The sequence below is a fragment of the Babylonia areolata genome, chromosome 26 (assembly GCF_041734735.1).
Source record: "Babylonia areolata isolate BAREFJ2019XMU chromosome 26, ASM4173473v1, whole genome shotgun sequence".
In the NCBI taxonomy this organism is placed as follows: domain Eukaryota; kingdom Metazoa; phylum Mollusca; class Gastropoda; order Neogastropoda; family Buccinidae; genus Babylonia; species Babylonia areolata.
Window position 1 is genome coordinate 9,059,905 of NC_134901.1, and position 12,312 is coordinate 9,072,216.

The 12,312-nt window shown below is 47.9% G+C and overlaps 1 pseudogene across 1 annotated transcript in view; it reads right to left on the minus strand.

The window, feature by feature from the left end:
• The window catches only part of LOC143300730 (uncharacterized), a 107,954-nt pseudogene that overhangs the window by 60,074 nt on the left and 35,568 nt on the right, over positions 1-12,312 (minus strand). The window contains exon 3 of the transcript XR_013057687.1: positions 5,897-6,801. The product of XR_013057687.1 is annotated as an uncharacterized LOC143300730 (transcript). The remainder of the gene's footprint in view (positions 1-5,896; positions 6,802-12,312) is intronic.

Here is a 12,312-nt window from a genome sequence, read left to right on the forward strand (position 1 = left end):
ATCAGATCAAAATGCCAAGTTTAGAGAATACAAAAAATATATATATAACAGTAAATGCAGTTTGCATATAATTAGGCTTCATTTTTTATTTTTTGTGCCCATCCAGGAGGTGCAATATTGTTTTAAACAAGATGACTGGAAAAAACTGAATTTTTCCTATTTTTATGCCTAATTTGGTGTCAACTGACAAAGTATTTGCAAAGAAAATGTCAATGTTAAAGTTTACCACGGACACACACACACACACACACACACACACACACACAGACAACCGAACATCGGGTTAAAACATAGACTCACTTTGTTTACACAAGTGAGTCAAAAAGGGTGAATGAAATTTTTTCCTCCCCGCCCTCCTCCCATTTCCTTCCGTTTTCTTATGGCAACGATTTACACACACACAGACACAAAAACAAACAAGCAAAAGATTTTTTTTTTTTTAAATCACACCATCAATATTAATCACAAAATTTAATTAAATGCTAAAACTTTAAAGTTTTGTGGAACCTAAAGAAGTAAATGAAATTACGATGGCTTTCAATGGTTTTAATTGGTAATAATATGCAGAGTCATCCTGCTTACCAAACCCAGTCCTGTCCACAAACCCACATATTCGCATATATATATATATATATATATATATATATAACTGCAAATGCTATACATTTTCGAAATATAAAAAAAATCAGCTGACTGAACACTTTAAAAAAATTTTTTTTATGCAAAGAATTATTTTACAGCAGAAGTGGATCTTCACACACTGACACAGCTGTTCTCATCTTCTTTTGCTTATCATGTTTATTTATCTTATTCTGTTTTAAGTTCATATTTCAACTAATCAAGGGCAGGCTCTCAAGGCCAGACCAACTTGCTGGGTTAAAAGCATACATCACGTTTTCTCCTTAACTGATATGGTGCAGCCTATGGACCTGTAAGCATGCTTTGACACCACCTGGGAACTGAAACGGAAGCTCCCCACTTTCTTTGAAACAAAACAAGCCCCACGAGTGTCTGTCTCCAAAAGTCAAACTTGTAATTTCTGTGCCTCGAATTTCATAGCATCTCTAACGACCAAACAGACAAAACACAGAAACACAGGAGAGCCCAACTGTTGTCATGGGTTCTTTTACGAGCATTAAGTGCATGGCTACACCTGAGGCCTTGGTTTATCATCACATCTGTATAACTTGTTAACTAGCATCCAGATCACCACTGGTGGACATGTGGAAGGAGAGAAAATATTTGTATTTGTATTTCTTTTTATCACAACCGATTCCTCTGTGTGAAATTCGGGCTGCTCTCCCCAGGGAGAGCGCGTCACTACACTGCAGTGCCACCCTTTTTTTTTTCTTTTTTTTTTCTTGCATGCAGTTTTATTTGTTTTTCCTATGGAAGTGGATTTTTCTACAGAATTTTGCCAAGAACAACCCTTTTGTTGCCGTGGGTTCTTTTATGTGCACTAAGTGCATGCTGCACACGGGACCTAGGTTTATCGTCTCATCCGAATGACTAGCGTCCAGACCACCACGCAAGGTCTAGTGGAAGGGGGGGGGGGGGGGGAAATATCAGCGGCTGAGCCGTGATTCGAACCAGCGCGCTCAGATTCTCTCGCTTCCAAGGCCGACGCGTTACCTCTAGGCCATCACTCCACTAAAATACTGCGGAGAGTGGGATTCAATCCAGAGTGCTCGGATTCTCTCACCTCCTACTGGGTGGCATGTTACCACAAGCCCCTCACATTCACAGGAGCTACCACAGGTGAATTCTTTTTAAAATACAACACAAATAATTCTTTTCTTTCTTTTTTTTTTTTTTTTTACTGGCAATGTTACACTCTGGTGACACTCCTTAGGGAAATGCCACTGTTTCATGAAAAATATGGCAAATCTTTCAAGACAAAAGACACAAAAAGATGACAACTGTCATGGCCAGACAGAAATATAGACCGCAGTATGCAATGTATCAAAGTCTTCGCAATTTTTAATAGGAACTTGGATTCAAATCAATGGGCTTGCCTCACTAACCTTTGAGAAGGAAGTAAGCGTACAGTTCATCTTGTGATCTTAAAAATGAGTATGGGACAAAAATTCATGACTCATTAACTGACCATCATCATGTCATGAGATATCAACTGTAGTTTAATAAATACTGTTAAGATATTGAAACTAATGATACAGATCATACAATACAGACTATCATAATTATTGTTGCTTATAGTCCAGCCTACAGCACAGGGCCAAATCAGGACTGCCCAACTACACAAATGTCCAACCGCAATAAACACAAAACTGTCACATGTATGTATACACAAAAAACAACAACAACAAAAACCCCACTAAGATAAACAGGTCTATAAACATGTTCATGACACATTTAGCTCCTTCGGGCTGAAGACCTCAGCCATTCCCCTTAATTTATCATCCCCTGAATAAGCGCGTCGGGTTGGTCTACCTTGCTAGGTCAGGCATCTGCTTAGCAGATGTGGTGTAGTGTAAAAATTTGTCTGAAAGCAGTGACGCCTCCTTCAATAACTTATCATCCCCAGAATCCAAAGAAATTGTAAAAAAAAATAAAAAAAAAAAGTAAAAATACAATACTTTAAAGCCAAACATTCCAAAAAATATATAAAAAGGCCAACACAAACAACACTGCAGAATGGACAGCTAGTGCCCATCCCAAGCAGTGTTTACAATTTCACTGCCTAATCACCCAAGCAAAAACATCATAGACAGCAGAAAAGAGAGAGAGAGAAAAAAAAAAAAAAGTGTCAAGGCTTGCTTGAAAAAAAAAAATGAAAAAAAAAAAAGAAAGGGGGGGAATGGACTGGGAAGGCAGAAAAAGAAGACAACAGTTAAGGAAGAAAAAAAAGGCAGAGGATAAAGACAGTGATAGCTCTAAAAGAGAAAACTTCTAGCACAAAATTTCCAGAAGTTCCGGATGCTATTTATTCTGAAAGACTCCCAGCATCGCACGGGGAAATTAAAAAAAAACAGATACAGATATATATATATATATATATATATATATATATATATATATATATATATATATATATATGTGTGTGTGTGTGTGTGTGTGTGTGTGTGTGTATATATATATATATATAACTTCCCCACGTTATATGCTGAGCACACTCAAAACAAAACATAGCAAACAATACATAATTCATATTCTTTCCAGCCATGACATTCATGCCCAACAAAATCACCAACTGGTACACATGAAAAGATTTAACCTCTGGAGGTGAAATTCACAAAACCACCTGCAAGCAACAAAACAAAGCCTTCAAAGGGTCGCCAAACATTCGATTCATGTCACCAGAAACACACTAATGAGAAGGAGGAAAGGGGTTGTGGGGTTCAGGACAGGAGAGGGACAGACAGGCTAACACTGAGAAGAGGGAAGAGGTTGTGGGGTTCAGGACAGGAGAGGGACAGACAGGCTAGGGGCACAGTGAAGAGGGAAGGGGTTGTGGGGTTCAGGACAGGAGAGGGACAGACAGGCTAGGGACACAGAGAAGAGGTGAGGGGTTGTGGGGTTCAGGACAGGAGAGGGACAGACAGACAGGCTAACACAGAGAAGAGGGAAGAGGTTGTGGGGTTCAGGACAGGAGAGGGGCAGACAGGCTAACACTGAGAAGAGGGAAGAGGTTGTGGGTTTCAGGAGAGGGACAGACAGACTAGGGACACAGAGAAGAGGGAAGGGGTTGTGGGGTTCAGGACAGGAGAGGGACAGACAGACTAGGGACACAGAGAAGAGGGAAGGGGTTGTGGGGTTCAGGACAGGAGAGGGACAGACAGGCTAGGGACACAGTGAAGAGGGAAGGGGTTGTGGGGTTCAGGACAGGAGAGGGACATACAGGCTAACACAGAGAAGAGGGAAGAGGTTGTGGGGTTCAGGACAGGAGAGGGACAGACAGACTAGGGACACAGAGAAGAGGGAAGGGGTTGTGGGGTTCAGGACAGGAGAGGGACAGACAGGCTAACACTGAGAAGAGGGAAGAGGTTGTGGGGTTCAGGACAGGAGAGGGACAGACAGGCTAGGGACACAGAGAAGAGGGAAGAGGTTATGGGGTTCAGGACAGGAGAGGGACAGACAGGCTAGGGACACAGTGAAGAGGGAAGAGGTTGTGGGGTTCAGGACAGGAGAGGGACAGACAGACAGGCTAACACAGAGAAGAGGGAAGAGGTTGTGGGGTTCAGGACAGGAGAGGGACAGACAGGCTAGGGACACAGTGAAGAGGGAAGAGGTTGTGGGGTTCAGGACAGGAGAGGGACAGACAGACTAGGGACACAGAGAAGAGGGAAGGGGTTGTGGGGTTCAGGACAGGAGAGGGACAGACAGGCTAACACAGAGAAGAGATGAGGGGTTGTGGGGTTCAGGACAGGAGAGGGACAGACAGGCTAGGGACACAGAGAAGAGGGAAGAGGTTGTGGGGTTTTGGACAGGAGAGGGACATGCAGGCTAACACAGAGAAGAGGGAAGAGGTTGTGGGGTTCAGGACAGGAGAGGGACAGACAGGCTAACACAGAGAAGAGATGAGGGGTTGTGGGGTTCAGGACAGGAGAGGGACAGACAGGCTAGGGACACAGAGAAGAGGGAAGGGGTTGTGGGGTTCAGGACAGGAGAGGGACAGACAGGCTAACACAGAGAAGAGGGAAGAGGTTGTGGGGTTCAGGACAGGAGAGGGACAGACAGGCTAACACAGAGAAGAGGGAAGGGGTTGTGGGGTTCAGGACAGGAGAGGGACAGACAGGCTAGGGACACAGTGAAGAGGGAAGGGGTTGTGGGGTTCAGGACAGGAGAGGGACAGACAGACAGGCTAACACAGAGAAGAGGGAAGAGGTTGTGGGGTTCAGGACAGGAGAGGGGCAGACAGGCTAACACAGAGAAGAGGGAAGAGGTTGTGGGGTTCAGGACAGGAGAGGGACATACAGGCTACAGACACAGAGAAGAGGTGAGGAGTTGTGGGGTTTTGGACAGGAGAGGGACATACAGGCTAACACTGAGAAGAGGGAAGAGGTTGTGGGGTTCAGGACAGGAGAGGGACAGACAGACAGGCTAACACAGAGAAGAGGGAAGAGGTTGTGGGGTTCAGGACAGGAGAGGGACAGACAGGCTAACACAGAGAAGAGGGAAGAGGTTGTGGGGTTCAGGACAGGAGAGGGACAGACAGACAGGCTAACACAGAGAAGAGGGAAGAGGTTGTGGGGTTCAGGACAGGAGAGGGACAGACAGGCTAGGGACACAGTGAAGAGGGAAGGGGTTGTGGGGTTCAGGACAGGAGAGGGACATACAGGCTAACACAGAGAAGAGATGAGGGGTTGTGGGGTTCAGGACAGGAGAGGGACAGACAGACAGGCTAACACAGAGAAGAGGGAAGGGGTTGTGGGGTTCAGGACAGGAGAGGGACAGACAGGCTAACACAGAGAAGAGGTGAGGGGTTGTGGGGTTCAGGACAGGAGAGGGACAGACAGACTAGGGACACTGAGAAGAAGGAAGAGGTTGTGGGGTTCAGGACAGGAGAGGGACAGACAGGCTAACACTGAGAAGAGGGAAGAGGTTGTGGGGTTCAGGACAGGAGAGGGGCAGACAGGCTAACACAGAGAAGAGGGAAGAGGTTGTGGGGTTCAGGACAGGAGAGGGACGTACAGGCTAGGGACACAGAGAAGAGGTGAGGGGTTGTGGGGTTTTGGACAGGAGAGGGACATGCAGGCTAACACAGAGAAGAGGGAAGAAAGAGGTTGTGGGGTTCAGGACAGGAGAGGGACAGACAAGCTAGCGACACAGAGAAGAGGGAAGGGGTTGTGGGGTTCAGGATGGGACAGGGACAGACAGGCTAAAGGTAGGGGTAGGAGGCAGGCTGCAGGTGTGTGTAGGGGTGTGTGGGACTCACTGAACTCACTGCTGCTGAAGTCAAAGTAGAGGGTAAATCCACTGCTCTGCCTCCGCTGCCACTGGTACACGATGCGCACGGAGGACGCGTAGTGAAAGACAATGGGGGTCTGCGTGTTGTCCTGCTGCCGGCAGATCCGGTGCCGCGTCCTCTCCTCCCCCTCCACCGTCACCTCCCGGATCTCCACCATGGGCGGGAGGCACTCCCTCCCCCCTGCCTCCCCCTCCCCTCCCAATTGTCCGTGCCCAGTGCTGGTGGTGGAAGGGGAGGAAGGGGAGAGCGACCGTGCATCCACCACAGCCTCCGAAGAGAAGCGTTCGTGTTTGCGTAGCTGTGGGTGTTGTGGTGGTGGTGGTGGTGGTGGTGGGTGGGGCTGTGCTGGGGACCCTGCTCCCTGGGCAAAGGGGTGGGCGAGGACACTACCACAGAGGGCAGCTTGACACCCCCCAAGACTACACCATGGGCAGTGGTAGTGGTGGTGGTGGTGGTTCTCGGGGTGAGCATCCCTGGTCGTGATGACGACGACGACGACGACGGACTTTTACCACCACCACTGTCTGTCAGAACACCACCTTCATCCAGACCTCCTCCTCTTCCTCCGCCTCCTCCTCTGTGCTCGGAACTCCCGGCTTCTTCCTCTTCTTCTTCCTCCTCCTCTTCGTCTTTCTTCTGGCCAGGCCCTTGTTGCAGCGTGCCATCCTTCTGTGAAGAAGAAGCGTTGTTGTGGTGGTGGCGCGGAGCTCCAAAGCCTGAAAGGCGCGTGAAGTTGAGCTCTATCTGTTGCTGGGGGTCACCCAGCTGGATCAGGAACTCGCAGCGCTGGAAGAAGCCCTGTTTCTCGTAGTCTGACGACTGGGCCTCAATGTGCTGCTGACTGCTGTTGCGGTATGTGTAACTGCACTCAGCTGCAACACACAAGACTTTTTTTTTCCAAACTTTCTCCGTATGAACATTAAAAAAGATAATAATAATAATAATTTTAAAAAATATTAATAAATTCTATTTATATTGCACTGAATCTTGTGCAGAGACAAATCAAAGCACTTTCACACCAATCCTTCAAACGCATGCATTTATAACTTTAAACTTGAGAAACTGGAGAAAAAGAAAAAGCACGGGAGAAAGAAGAAATAGTTTCCTAGCATGCAAGTTTTTAAAAAATCTTTATTTACAATTTCTTAATTGATACAGTCTTGAAGCAAGATTCTGGACATAATTCCTAGGTGCTTAGGCTAAAACAGATTGCTATCGATCATTATTCCAAAGATTTTATGATTGACAACTTCTTTTTTTTTTCATTAGTAATATAGAGGGCTGGTGAATTCTAGGAATGGGTTTATTGTTTTTGTCTTGTGGTAATCATCAAATATTTAGTTTTAAGGGGATGGACAGTCGTGTGATTCAAACGTGTCCTTTTAACAAGAATGTTGATATTTTCTTGCACGGTCAGATGAATCGTATGAGTACTGATCAGCATAAAGTAGCATCATCAGCAACCATGTCACACTGTTATTCTAGAGATAATGGCAGATCCTTGACGCATAATGAAAACAATGTACGACCTTGAATTGAACTGTGTGAATGCCAAATCTGGTGCTGTTGGAAAGAAATGAAATTAATTTCAGTGTTTCAGGAGATAATCTATAAATTGCTTTTTGTTTATATATCACTCAGCAGGGCATGGTTTATGACGCCAAAGGCTTTAGTGAATCTACATAAAGAACTCCGGTATACTGTTTTGTTGTTGTTGTTTTAACCCTCTCCATACGAACGGCGAATGAGACGACATTAACAGCGTTTCACCCCAATTACCATCATCAAAATATTGCAAGCGGAAGGCTCTTATACTGAAGACGTGAATGTTGACAAAGAATACCACAATTCTGACGACGGAAGCTAAAGGTTGGGTCATTCAGACACCCACTGGACATCCGAGGGGTCTGTGCAGAGGAGAAGAGAGGACTGGCCGTACTGAGTGAGTTAAGCCATCTGTCTATCAATTTGGTAAGTACCGTGTGGCAAGAATGATTCTAAATCCTGACAGATTTTGATGTATGGGGTCGGTTTTTTTGTTGTTTTTTGTTGTTGTTTTTTTTATGATGGGTTGTTCAAGTGGTTTTAAGAGAACAAGTGGAATCGAGGTGTGTCTATAATTCGATGAGTCAGACAGTCAGAAAGAGAGTAGCCGGGGTAGGGTGTGGTATAGGGGGGGTAAAAACCGGCCACGGCACCGCCATAAAAACCTCACGCACCGCAAGGTCACGATAACATGCCAGCCCCCCCCTCTCTCCCCACACCGCCAACCACCGCCCCTCCTTCCCCTTTCCTCTCATCTGCAACGCCCTCCCTGCTGCCCTTAACCCAACACCCTCCCCCCCCCCCCCCCCCAACCCCTCCTCCCCAAACCCCACTCCCATCCTCCAGTCTACCACGCGCCAGCCACACAGCTGTCGTCAGATACTTTCTATGGTGAACCACCAACGTCAAAAACAAAAAGAAAAAAAACACATAAAGACCTATTTTGCAAGCTTCGATTTTCTGCACCGAAAACCGGTCAGCTGTGGGTGACGTGTGCGAAACACAGCAATACGTTTTAACAGAATGCACTCCGACACATTCCAATACCAGGGCAACGTGGACTTCCTATCAGGGAGTAAACTAGAACTCTACTTCCCAGCACGTAACACTAAAGCCGTCGTAGCAGAATCAGGCACTGGACTTGTGGTCCTGCGTTCAGCTGGGATCAAGGCCCCGTTTCGGCCTGATGACGTGTCCTTGGTGAATGCACTTCAGCTGTCCTCACTCCAACAAGGTGTGGATGCGGTTGGGGACGGTCAAGGCAGCGGAAGGAGAGAAATGGGCCCCGCCTTCCCCTGCCGAGCCCTAGTAAAAGTAGTATAGACACGGTGTGTAGTTATAAATTCACTGCCCCGATGGCTGCAAAACGCCAAGTGACCTTTAACCCCCCCTCTCATATCTATCTATCTTCTCTCTCTCTCTCTATATATATATATGTGTGTGTGTGTGTGTGTGTGTGTGTGTACACGTGCGTGTGTGTGTATGTGTGTGTGTGTGTGTGTGTGTGTGTGTGTGTGTGTGTGTGCGCGCGCGCGCGCGTCTATCGATCAACGTACATACAGATGTCCATGCTTCACTCACACATGTACTTCTGGTGAAGTATAACCGTACAACTGTCCCGTTGAATACGACCAGGACAACACCTCTGCACCTGCAGTTTTCGGTTATCTTGTCACATCATTCCACGCCAACCTGAACGGGGTATATTCAAGTTTCAGTTTCTCAAGGAAGCGTTACTGCGTTCGGACAAATCCATATACGCTACACCACATCTGCCAGGCAGATGCCCGACCAGCAACGTCACCCAACGCTTTAACTCTTTCCATACGAACGGCGAAAGAGACGACGTTAACAGCGTTTCACCCCAATTGCCATCATCAAAATATTGCAAGCGGAAGGCTCTTATACTGAAGACGTGAATGTTGACAAAGAATACCACAATTCTGACGACGGAAGCTAAAGGTTGGGTCATTCAGACACCCACTGGACATCCGAGGGGTCTGTGTAGAGGAGAAGAGAGGACTGGCCGTGCTGAGTGAGTTAAGTCAGACCCGGAGTGCATGCACACATTTGTGTATCTGTCAGATTGGGTGCAGTGGAGGAAGGTGACAGAATGTTTAGGACGCTCAGCCGGCTGCCAATACACTGTCTGTGAGGGTCTGGGTTCGATCCCCTTCTCTCGCCGTTTGACTGTGAAAATCGAAGTGAGCGTCTGGTTATTCGGATGAGACGATAAACCATGCTCCCGTGTGCAACATGCACTTCGCTCACTGGAAAAAAAAAAAAAAAAAAAAGAGAAAAATTGAACCTATGGCCCAATGGCAACAGCATTTCTACAGGACAGTGCGTGAAAATAAGATTAAAGAAATAATAAACAAACACGATAACCACTCAGACGGACAGTTTCTCATCCATATCATCCTTTGCACTGAACCCCGCGTACTGAGTCTGAAGCCCCCCCCCCACCCCCCTCCAAACCAACTTCCACACTGACCGTTCAAAAGGAGGAGTTTGCATTATACTCCATGTTTGGTGTTTACATATACTTACCATGTCAAACTGATGCAAACTAGGCCTATGGTTTGCTCTGTTTGGCCAAATTTCGCGCGGCTAACAGTGAAAAGACGCCCCTCTTAGTCTGGCCCGCTCTTAGCCAATCAAACGCCTCTAACAGCTATAAGCGCTGAACCATTCCTTTGGCCAAGGCTCTCCACGCCACCTTGTCAGGTTTTCGCTCTGTCTCGTCTAACGCTTTTTTTGGCTATTAAGCGTTTTCATTTGGCCTTATTTTGTTGTATGCGGCTTGCCTGTATATTGTTCTTACATTCTGTGTACTCGTTTCGACTCGGCCCCCTCGATTCCTTCGTATTTTTCTACCTCTGAGTCGATCCTGTCTTTTGTCAGCTTTGGACACCAATGCCTAGCGGTAACTGAACAACACTCGATCATTCTCGTTTTCTCTCTCCCCTGACTTGCTTGCTGCCTTCTTCCCTACATGCTAAAAATAGCTGGGAGCGGCGACGGTGCGGGGGAAGCAGAAAAGCGCCCCCGCTCTTTCCCCCCCCCCCCTCTCTCTCTCTCTCTCTCTCTCTCTTTTAAATCAGACAGATGTAGTACTTCCAGGTCTGCATGTTTCTTGTCTCGGACACCAACCGACCTGTAAGGGAAGAACAGGGGGAGTGTGTTGCTGCGGGTGGAGGGGGTGGAAGGAGGGGGAGGGAGAGCTGCATACGTTGGGGATGGGGGGGGGCTGCAGGGGGAGGGGAGGGAAGGGGTGGGAGGGGGAGGGAGGGAAGACAAGACAAGGAAAATGGGCAAAGTGCCTCCGTCTGGGTGGGTGGGGTGGTTGGTATGGTGGTCGCTCTCGAGTTCAGCAATATAACTGGGTAGAGTTTGGCTGGAGGGAGAGGAACGTAAGGGAAGGAGGTGGTGAGAAGGCACTGTTATGGTGGTGTTGTACAGTGACGAGTAGCTCTGCCTAGAAAAGACCTTTGGCAGCACTGATAAATGAATGAATGAATGCAGACAGGGGTAAATTTAATGGTGAACGGTTGTATACCGTGTGTGTTATGTGTTGTGCTTGTGTGTATGTGAGTGAGAGAGAGAGAGAGAGAGAGAGAGAGATCGAATGTAAATCCGTCTCTCACGTGCAAGTGCGCGTCTGTGAGTATGAGCGCACGTCCAAATATCCATATTCCTTTACCTCACCCGACAACCCTCCCACCTCGTTACTATTCGACCAAATAAACCATCAGCAAGGTGCTGCTTTCTCGACGATCCGCCGTGGAGTGACCCCCCCCCCCCCCCCCAACTCTCTTCCCGGAAAAACCTTTCTCTCCCCCCCCCCCCCCCCCTTCAACTGTCTGAGGTCAGCAGACAAAACAACGCCCCTCTCCCACCCTCCACCCATCGAGCTCAGCTCAGTGCTTCCACCCCCACCAACAAAAAAAAAAAAAAGGGGGTGAGGGGGTGTGGTAGGGGCAGGGGTGGAGGAGGGGGGAGACCAAAGACGGATCGTGCCGTGTGGCACGTGCGGAAACTATCCATGTATGTCTGCAGTGTACCGAGTCACCCACCACTCAACACCTCTATTTACAAACAAAAATCTCGGGTGAAGGAAAGAAGAAAAAGAAGAGGAGAGGAGGTTGAGGAGGTAGTGAAGGTGGAGGGGGTGTTGAAGTGGGAGGAGGAGGAGGAGGGGAAAGAGAAAGAGAGTGTGTGTTGACTGGGGTTATTAGGGGTAACAGAGGGAGGGATGGGTGTGGTTGGGCGAAGGGAGCTGGCGACCCCAAACTTGTACGATTGGCATGGATCAGAAACCACACACACACACACACACACACAAAAACAAACAACCGAGCAGCACTGCACTTTCTTCCATCAGCACAGACAGACAAACGGCACATCCTCTCTGGGTAGAGGAAGTCAGAGACTGAGGAAGATGAGATGACCAACCCACAAGCCACTGAACCCACCTCCTACTAACCACCACCTTGCCGGCAACAAGTAGGCAGCCGCATTTTTTAAACACACACCCCTCCCCGCCACAACCTTGCCGGCATGGCAATAAGTAGACCTGTAGCCACATTTTCAACCCCCCCCCTTCCCCCCCTTCTCACACCCCTCCCCGCCACAACCTTGCCGGCAATAAGTAGACCTTCAACCCCTCCTCACCCCCCCCCCCCCACCACCCACTCAACTCCGTGCCACAAATCACCCAGCGTGCATTATGGTGTGGGGGATGCCGGACTGTGCATGCAGTAGTGTGGGCAGCTGAGGAAAAGTGCTCGGCAGTGGGAAGCTTGCTAGCAAGCTACTGCACGAATCACTGACTGCGT